Source organism: Corapipo altera, unplaced genomic scaffold (genome assembly GCF_003945725.1).
Source record: "Corapipo altera isolate COAL_440 unplaced genomic scaffold, ASM394572v1 101, whole genome shotgun sequence".
Lineage (NCBI taxonomy): Eukaryota > Metazoa > Chordata > Aves > Passeriformes > Pipridae > Corapipo > Corapipo altera.
The window spans coordinates 859,017-869,471 of record NW_020884984.1 but is presented as its reverse complement, the minus strand read 5'-3'; the positions used below and the strand labels follow the sequence as shown (position 1 = coordinate 869,471).

General features: G+C 42.4%; 1 long non-coding RNA gene across 4 annotated transcripts; it reads left to right on the top strand.

The window, feature by feature from the left end:
* The first annotated feature begins 860 nt into the window (after positions 1-860).
* On the top strand, positions 861-4,910 carry LOC113958046. Of its 4 annotated transcripts, none has more exons than XR_003531393.1 (5): positions 861-937; positions 2,794-2,936; positions 3,635-3,712; positions 4,354-4,482; positions 4,802-4,910. It is a non-coding gene; the product is annotated as an uncharacterized LOC113958046 (long non-coding RNA). The 4 variants fall into 4 exon arrangements; XR_003531390.1 differs by having other exon boundaries at positions 2,789-2,936; XR_003531391.1 differs by lacking the exon at positions 4,354-4,482 and adding an exon at positions 4,149-4,312 and having other exon boundaries at positions 2,789-2,936.
* The last annotated feature ends 5,545 nt before the right edge of the window (positions 4,911-10,455 follow it).

The following is a 10,455-nucleotide window of genomic DNA, read 5'->3' as shown; positions in this document are numbered from 1 at the left end:
CCAGCACTTACCACACTTCCACAGGGAACAGCACCACTTGCCAAGCAGTTCTGCTCTCAGATTGACAGCAAGGACACCAAATTCCAGCTCCACTGTGAGTCTCAAAGTACTGCAAAATTCAACCCCAGTAAAATCTTGGAGCTTTAAAACTGATGCTTTCAGAAGGCAAGCACAGGCTCAGATGTAAGGTGGTTTCAGAGCCTTGGCAGATGGCTACTGAAAAGTTGTTTCTGACAGAAAACTGAGCTGAGCCACAGTGAGATGAATGAGTTGACACCAAGAGTTCAAGTGCGTGGTAGTTTATTTAGTGTGCAGTCAGCTTGATTTTCAGCCTGCTGTCTATACTCTCCTTGTGACTAAAAATAAACCTCCACGCACAGCAAAGAAAGTAATTTACTGGCACTTGGGCCCGATTTAAGAATTATAAAAGAAGGAAACATTAGTTGCATTTCTGTAAAAAGCACTTAATCAGCAAAGCAGAGTTCCTTTAAAACCTCAGAATGTTTATTTCTCCTTCCTTTTACTAAGCAGTCTTCCCCTTCAAGCCTGAATAATTGTTTCCCAACGAAAGACAGAAATAGTTTTAGAACAACTTTTACTAATGTTTACTGTGGCATATCGTGCTTATAAAATCTTTTTAATATGTAACCATTTAACTTCTGTTAGCAAGATAAATTCACGGTGGTACAGATATTTTGTAAATACCACACTAACTGAGCATCTGAGTCAGAGCAGATTGTAAAAGAAAATGGCCTTTGGAATAGACTCCGGGGTTTGCACACCACTAAGATATATGAGGCAAAAAATTTTAGGATGAACCAGAGTTGAGAGTTCAGTATGTTCTTCATGCTGCAGATGGCAACTACGTGCCCTGAACTCGTGTGGGGGCATTTCTGAGGTCACCAGCCATCCCTGGGGGAAGTGAGTCAGCAAAAGCGTAAGTGATTTCAACACCTTTGGTATAAATTCCATAGATTAGTAATATGAACTTTACAAAACTTTTGCTAATTCGGGACCTGTAAGACTTTCCACTGAGTGACTAAAAAAAATTATACACACGGCCATAATATTTGCATTAAAACAGTGTTAAGGACTCAAGCAGGAACAAGATTTTATTTTCCTGCTGCATTTGAAAAACTGTCCCTGCCCTAGGAAAGGTTGAGGCAAGACAGTAGCTATTATAAGCTAATTGAATGAAGAACATTAAGAATGAGAATAATTATGTTATTGGGACAGAAATATATTGCTATTTATACCACGGTTCAAAAGATCTAGAAAAACATTTTTTGCAAAGGCAGATAGATCTAAAATGCTTGTGTTGGTAAGCAAAACCAACTGGAAAACACACACCTCAAGGTGAAAAAAAAAGCTAAAAAAGCAGTTTTCAGGAAAAAAGTATCAAAAAAAAGACCTCCAGTGTCTGGTAAAAGAGTAAGAAAACCATGTGTGGTTTAAACTGGAACATTCTTTAGGAGGAAGCACAGAAATTTATATCTGAAGGCTAAAGAGGATGTTTTTTGCCATCAGTAATATAAGAAGTGAAGTTCAGATGTCATTACATGGCTGTGGCCTGTTAAATGTACCAAACATCTCTTTATATGACTGCAGAGCTAGGATCCAAAATGGCAGCCACCCCCTGACAGCAACCTGCACATCATATGAACAGAAGCAAAATGCAAATCCAAAATACACAGTCCTGGAGACTGTTCACGGTGGAATTCCCTTCTCATTCCCCAAAGGATTCAGTTCTCTGAATCAACACACGGCGGTTCTCTGTTCACCCCAGTGGACAATAGTGTGACAAACCAGGAGGTTTTATTCCATTGTTCCAGACAGTCTGCACATTAAACTCACACAATTGTATCTAGAACAAATTGAGCACATGTCAGTTGCTCCAGACTTTAAGCACTTTAAAAGGCATCCACATGAGCCTTCTCAGAGGTGTATTCATCAGGGTGCTCTCTGTTTCAAGTGTTTTCCCTAATCCAAGACCCAAATACATAATGCTGAGCCCCAGAGGCATTTTGCAGAATTGTGATTCTCCTGTGGGACTCTGTGGCTGTAATACAATTAATGGAACATATCCATTTATAGATGGAGTTTTCCATCTGTGGCAGGTTGAAAGTGCTAATTCAAACGTCCTTCATTTCTCTCTAGTGTTTCAGGACACAACAGGATGAAAATCACTTATATGAAATATAATAAATGTTGAAAGCCAACACATTTTAGATCATTAAATTATATCTGTAATTTCTAGCTGCTATTGTCAGGGAAAAGATATGAGAAATGGGGTGTTTCTATGCAGTTTTTCTGAGACATTCAATTATATGTGTATAATTTGCATGTTTGTATCTGTTGTTTTATGCACCTGAACACCAACATCCAGTTGTCATTTGACTGCTAATCAACTTCTTCCCTTGTGATACGAAATCCAGTCATCATAAATTGCACAGGAGGTTTCATAACCTGCTGCAGTGCAGCCACGGTGGTGTTCATATTCCAACACAGCCACCCATGTTGCTTGGCCACACGCCTCTGGCCTGGATTTATGGAAGAAGCTAAAGAATTGGAGCTTGTTGTATATTTTATCATGTGTGAAAATAACCTTGCAGAAACAGATTTTGCGGCAGCTGATGTGCAGAAGCAACCCTGAGGTAACAGCTCAGGGAAGACTAAGCACTTCAGCTTGAGTTAAACACACCAAGGTCAGCTCCAGGGGAGGGCTTGGGTCATAGCACAGTTTCACCAGGGTAAATACAAAGTGCTGAGTCTCCTCTTTTTACTTCAGAATAGGTCCAACAGTTATTTATCCATTTATCCATTATTTATCCTGCATTTTGAGCAGTGAAGACCAAACCTTCTGCAATATGGCCGCTTCTGTATTGGTTCATCCATTTCCAGGGGAAGTGAGACACAAAATGCCACTCTTTCTTCAGGTGAGCAGAGGGGACTTTTCAACCTCTGAGGGATGAAGCACTGTTGACTGGTTGTACTGCCCAGAAAAGTCCTGACCAACCAGTTCTGTCCTGTGCCAACCTCTTTAATTCACTCATGTTTTTAATATGATCTTATTAATATCTTCATAGTAACATATTAATATTAATTAACATAACAGACATTTCTCTCAGTGACCACACTCATGACCAGGGTTAATATGTTTATGTTTTTCAATTCTTAACATAATGTAGAAAGTCTTTCTGTCTCATTTCCTTTTTCGCACTCAGATTTCTAAAATATGTCTTGCTTACAAAGCCTTCACTACTAAATAGTGTTTAAATTCCATTTTATAGACTTGGTTTCATCCTACAAAGGCAACTTTAGCTGGCACAGCATGTCCATATTTGCATGATTTGAAATGGCCGTGCTTGACCTGCCCATTCCAGCGACACCCGGTCACAGTCACCTGAGTTATGAGAGGTGTTTCCCAGATAAACTATTGGTGACCAACCTCAGCTCAGCAACACTACGCTTTCCCCCCCCGTGGCAGTGAGACCAGCCATTTTTAAGGGGGTGGTAATGATCCCAGCTTTGTGCTGAATCTCGTTTTCCTGGCAATAATCAGGAGGTAGATGTGATAACAAAGCCTGGGGCTCCGAGCCTGGAGTTTACTTTTGAAACTTTAGTGTCTGTGCAGGAGATCCCTTGTGTGGCTCAGACAGTGAAGATGCAGAACAATCAGGTGGAGATCACACATCCTCCCCAACTCCTTCAAGTATGTAAGATGTCCTCATAATCTGACCATTCTTTCCAGTCTGACTGTCCCTTACACAGCTTGACAGATGCAAACAAGATTTCCCTACTGTTTGCACTTCCTTTTATGAGTTATTTACTTTTTTTTTATCTGGAACCTGGATTTGAAGTGCTCCTGTGCTCACAGTTTTGATCCAAGGGAATCCAGTGGCTGGCTGTTCGTAGCTTACTCACTGTTTAAACAAGCCCATAGTTAGGCAAAGAGTACAACTAGCCTGGTTTACAGAGTTTAGTCTATCCTACACTGACAGAATTATCTCTTTTTTAACATGATTAGGCCAAAATTTACTGCAGTTACTGCAGTTGCCACAATAGAACAGGCAAGGCCAAGACAGGTAAAAATACTTCTGTAGGAAGCTTAATGATCTTTGAAAGCTGTTTGTCATTCTTTCGTTCAGAGTCCAGTCTGAGGATTATGTACTTAAAAACCAGCCTTGGGCTTCAGGCTTCACTTTTCCATGCTGGTGACCATCCTTGTCATGTTGGTCCAGAAACAGCCTTGATAAACCTTTAGCCCAACATTTCTTATGGCTGAGACACCAGGAGAAGCAGAGCCCAGCAGGTAATGGGGCAATGAAAAAAGGGATTTAACCTACACTTGAGTTCAAAAGGTACAGGGAGAGGTGAGGAACGGAACACAGGAAGGGCAGGGACAAATGAGCCAAAGAACTACACAAAGAAGTACGAATGAGACACCAAGCCATTATGAGTTGCTCCCTTGGTTTATGACAGGTAATTGTTTGCCTTTGTGTGCTCATAAATGCATTTAAAATAAACAGAACATTTCCTAGTATAGGCCATGGCACTGTTTTTTTCCTGGTAAAAGCTTTAAGAATACCATCAGAATATTTAGATGCTGACATGTAAAACTCAACAAAAGAGCTACAAGCCTTTTCCTGTTATTAAACAAACAGAAAGTAAATATTCAAGACTGGGATATATTCCTTAAGAGGATGTTCTGGGTTTGGTTGTTTTTTGTTTGGGTTTTTTATTTAAAAACATATTTACTTTTGGCAACAAATTGATGCATTTCGTTTATTTCCATTCTCAGAATGTGATGATTTAGGCCTTTATCTTGATTTCCTTGTTATTTTGTCCTTCTGTCGGCTATGACACATGAACCTGGACAGCATTTAGGATGAGCTCTGAGACACAGTTCAGGTAATATCTGAAGCCTGTAGGATTGTTTCTGTGCTTAAAGGCAGACAGCCATGTTAAAGACCCTGGACCAGGCAGGGTCTAAACTAAACGGAGTGACACCAGATTTTCATTTTGTTATGTAATAAAAAAACATATTCTGTTTTCTTAATATTGTAAATGAGGTAAAAGTGTTGGAGTCAAATTCAGTTTTAGATTTTACACTCACATCTACGAGAATTATAAATCACTAGAGCCTAGTTTGTATATGGTGCTGGAACCTGCCTTAAAATGTTCTGGCACATAGCATTCCCTCAAATCTATTCTATCCTTACATCTAACAAACTGAAAATGCCTGGGAAACCAGAAGAAAAACAGTGAAAAAAAAATCTGCTCTTATGCCTAGAACAGAATTCAATAACCTTAAATAAGGTCTTCATTTCAGCTCCTTGGAATTCCCAAGTATTTGAATGAAATAGCTGCTCTCCGACCTCTTATTAATGAATGGGTATGGAAATCACAAAAATGTGCAGTGAAGAGCATCTTGAATAAACAAACCTAGAGTTTTATTAAAATTGTGAGCACAAACTTACATGCACAGGAGCATGACTGTGCCTTCCAACACCCATTAGATACTCAGGCAAAGTAGGTAAACATTAGCCATCAATATTTGAAGAGAAATGTAATGAGCAAAGCAATTATTTAACAACTATGCAGGCGGATCTAAAAATGTGAGCCACTGTTTTAAGGATTCTGCACTCACCTGAATGCAAAACAGAGCTATAAATAGAGAAACTAGGGGGGGGGAAAGCTTTTTCCAACTATTTATATTAACTACAAGTTAATACAAAACACAGAACAATTTGAAAAATGGTTAGGAAAAGAAAGGTTGTAAACAATCAGGAAGACAACAATCAATATGTGAAAAGTCTGCCAGCTTTAAAGGACCTGTTTGAGAGCCTAAGATGTGCAAGTGAAAAGTGGGGTTTGAGTGTTTTGTGCTAGATTTGGTGCCTTTTTAGACAGAGGCCCAGGTGCACACTTCCCTAATATGAAAATCTATCTTGTATTTACATCTCTCAATGGAGCATAGCAATTTTTCTGCTTTCTGCACGGGGCTGCTGCGGTCACTGAAGCTTTAATTGAAAATTGCTGAAACATGGACACCTAGTGGAGACACCCCACTCTGACAGTTCTCTTTCCAGTTGAAATACAATTTAAAAATGGACTTTTACTGATGGTCTTGCCGGAACCTGGAGTTTTGTCCTTGTTTCTCACTGCCCTGCCCAGTGCTCAGTCACATGAGGTGAAGGCGAGAGTCAGAATTTGACAAAACAGAAGCTGTACACCATTTAACAACTCACCCAGGGGATTGATGAAGCAGAAAAACTAATGATCTACAAAAGAACAAATGTTTCATCACCAAAAGATAAATAAATCTGATGCTGGAGCTCAAGGGCTGGGCAAAACTCAGGGGTGGTAAGTGCCCTTAATTGCTCCTGGAATGGCAAGCCCAGACTTTCTGCATTAGTTTCCATGGGGAGAAGGAAAGAAGTGACTTTGGGGAGGCTGAAAGATTTGATGAGAGAAAATGAATGTTCACATCATTTTCAGATTCATGTAGTTTGTAATACAAATTGGGAGCTGCCCAAAAGGACAAGGAGTGACTGTGCCCTGTGATGTCTCTGAGAGCCCTTGGGCTGTACCTGCTGGGATGGGATGGGATGGGATGGGATGGGATGGGATGGGATGGGATGGCAGCTGGATCATAGGGTTTGGTACAACAATTCCTCATCCAAGTGTGTTTAATCTCCAAGAACACAAAAGCACTGTCCAAGTCTGAAGTAACTGTGCTAACAACATACTCATATTTAATGTTCTCTTTTCTCATGCTATTCATTTTACTGCTGTCCACCTTGGGATTTCTATTATGGGATTCCTTACTGGGTTGATGCTTGGCCAATATTTGTCTGACTTCTTGGGTTTTTTGTCTCCTGTGAAAACCATCTGAAACTAAGCAGAAACTAACCTTGATTTATTTCTTTAATAAACAAAATTAAGATACTGCATATTAATAAAAATGAAAAGTATTCCCTAGCTGTTTTGTTTTTTTAAGTTTCCAAAAACAGTCCCATATCTCTGTCAAAGTTAATGTAACCAGAATTTCCATGGGAATTTCTGTCAGTCTGAGGAAAGTGGTACTGGCTAATGTAAATAATTACAGTCCATCTTCCCACTACTGTCCAAATCACCTTGTGAGAAAGAAAAGGGCTTTATTTAAAAAGGAGAGTGACCTCATGTTCCTTCTGTGGACTATAACTAGTATGGGATAAGAAAACTTCACAGGCACATTCTGTCGAAACCAGAGACAGAAATTATTATAATGACGAATCATTACTTGAATTTTATGAGATTCTATGCAAAACCTTTTTTCTTGGCATGGATTCCAAAATTACATAAAGACACTACAAGAATAGATCATTCTTTTATGATTATATGACTAACTTTCTTGAGAGTGCTACATGGGCAAAGAGTTTTACAAGCTGACATTTCTGTTTTTTTTAATAAGCCTAAGCACGTAAAATATGTATTTAAAGAGTACATGGCCTGTATGTTTTGGCTGAGATAGGACTGAGAATTAACTTCCCAACTCCCAGTAAAAGCCCCTAAGCATCCAGGAAACAATCACCTTGGATAACAAAATTCCCTGCATATGGTAACTTAATTTTATGGAGTAGAAACTCCATAGCATGATAATTGGTTAATATTAGTTGTTAAATATTAGTTAATATGTAAGAGTAAATGAACTCCTATTTTATAAATGGAGTGTTTCATACAAATAATTCCAGATGAACTCTGCAGTGCAACAGTCACTGTGGAAGGACACAAACCACAGAGAGGCTGAGAGCACACAATTGTAAATGTTATGCAGATTTGAAAGGAAATTACCACGTGTGTGGTCACAGAAGGAGTTTAATAAGCCTGGCAGGCAGAGCATGTCTTGCCACTGTAACTGGTTTTCAGCTCTGCTCCTCCACCATTGCCTGAGAAATCTCGTAACAACACAGAGCAGAAGCATTTTCCTCCTGGGAAGACATTGCCAGCTCAGAGGGCTTCCTGTGGATGCACTCATGTCCCACATGGGACTGTGCTATAGAATAAACATATTTATATCCATATAGCATGGAACTTCTAGGGGAGGCAACATAAACAATGGGACACAGCCAGACAACACCACTGAAAATCAGGCAGCAAAGACAACTGTGTCAGAGTTGAAGGCAATGCATTTCTAGAACTGAAGGCTTCCAACCATCATGATTTAGAGAGTCATATTAGGCTTGTCAGAAAGCTGACATTGGTTTGGACCTTAATTTAATAATGTAGTAATTCAGCTGAGTTTCAAGAAATAGTAAGCAATTGAAAACTCTTGTTAGAGCAATGAATCAGCCAGAGACAACACCAAATAGTCTGTTCTCAGAATGACATTCCTGAACCGAAAGACTGTATGTAACACGGAAGGAAAGCTGAAAGATGACTTGGCAAAAGCTGCAGGTGTTCAGCCTCTGTAGGGCAGCACAGAGCCCTGGATTCTCTGCCGCACTGCAGAGCAGGAACACTCCTGGAAGGAAAAACAAACCCTGAAAACTCCCAGGAAAGGGATCTTCAGGGCTTTTAGTGCAGCCCCCTGTCTCAAGGCAGGATTAACTTTACTTGGAAGATGTTTGTCTAACCTGCTCTTAAAATTCCCAGTGATGGGCACGATTCCTCAGTGTCATCCTCAACTCACAGGTACAATATTATTTTGCAGTGTGACCCCCTTGCTCCTCCTATATTCCAGTGGTCATGCAGAACAATGCATGACCCCCTTGTTGCAATGGTCTCTTTTGCCCATTTTACCATTTCTAGACAGTTATTTCAGTCTTTCCTCACAGATCACTTGTCCCTCTCCCCTTGGCTCCTGGCAGCAGTGTGATATTTCTGCCTCTCTGTGATTCACTCTGACCTTGAGGGTTGCTGTTCAGAGCCTTTCATTTAGGTGCTGCCCAAACACTGGCTCATCACAAAAAGAGAGCTGCAGACATTTGTGAAAGTGTCTGTACAATTATTGATATTCTAAAAGAAATGTGGCATGACTCGTCTAAGGGAGCTTGTCCTTCAGATAGCAAGTTCTGGCTGCAGCACAGTGTGGGCTTATCATCAGAAACGGGAGCAGATATTGGGTTGAAGGAACAGGGGTGTGATTAGTTAATTGAGTGACTGGCATATGCTGCTGGTCCCTCTCAAGGCTGCTCAGAGATAAGGAGATGTGAAGGAAAGCCAGTGACCTGTATCTCTGTGTTTTGTCTCCTTCTCCCTGTCATGCACATCTCGGAGTAATGTCTGCACAAGGAGAAAATACAGATACATCCAGCACAGATAAACTCCACTTCCATTGAAATGAGGCTTGATTTGACAAATTCAGAAGGAATTTTGAGTCAGTAACAATTCTGATGCCAGCTTTCATCTTGTTACCTGCAATATTCTCATGGTTTGTGCTGTATTTCCTGTGTGGCCTTGTAACCATTATTCCCTGCCGCATGGCTCACTGGTCTGCCTGCAAAATGGCAGTGGGAGATAAAACACCTCATAAGAATGATGTGTCTTTACAACTTTTCACCAGTGAGCTCACTGATCTCTCTGTTGGGAATCAGAATTCTCTACTGAGAGTCTGTGTCCCTGGAGCCAAACTGGCTTGATCCTCTTTGTGTGTGACAGTGGTACCTCCCAGCGTCACCTCAAAACAAGAGTTGTACCGTAGGTGCAGGTGTGGTGTGGGTTTGATGGGCAAGACTCAAGCTGTGAATCAAAACAGAAGAAGGGATGTCTGCTCCTCACTGAGCAGTGGGAGGAAGGGCACTTTGCATTGTACTCAGGTACCTGTTTTTATGATTGCACGAGCAGGTCCTCCCGAGCCAGCCCTGGTTCCCTGGGCCAGCCAGGGCTGTGTTATCCCGGGTGCTTCCTGAGCCACAGCTGTGACAGGCATTGTTACGGAGCCAAACCATCCACTCGAGCGGAGCGCCGGCTGTGCCTCACCTCCCCCGCTGTGCAATGGCATCCCCGTGTCCCACGGCCAGCACCGAGCTCCCCGTGAGGGTGCAATGGCATCCCCGTGTCCCACGGCCAGCACCGAGCTCATCGCTCCGGGCCGGGTGTTCCACACAGTGTCACCTTCCCGCACTTTATGGTGTTTGAGCTGCAGTGCCGGTTCACTTGCCCCTGGAGACACCACGGCAGCCCCGGTGGAACCACGACCGCACCACCGGCGGGGACATCACCGCACAACAGGCGGGGACATCGGCAGGGACATCACCGCGGACCCCGACGGGGACAGCGCTGCAGGGCGGGGGCACGGGGCAGCCCCCTCCTGCCTCTGCCCGCCTGGAGCAGCTCCGCGCCCCTCGCTCGCAGCCCGGGGGTCCCGCAGCCGGATCCCGCAGCCGGAGCCCGCAGCCGGAGCCCGCCGTGCCCCCTCACCGCGGGGCCTCCGCGCCGGCACCGCGGGCGCGCGGCCGCGGCGGGACGGGA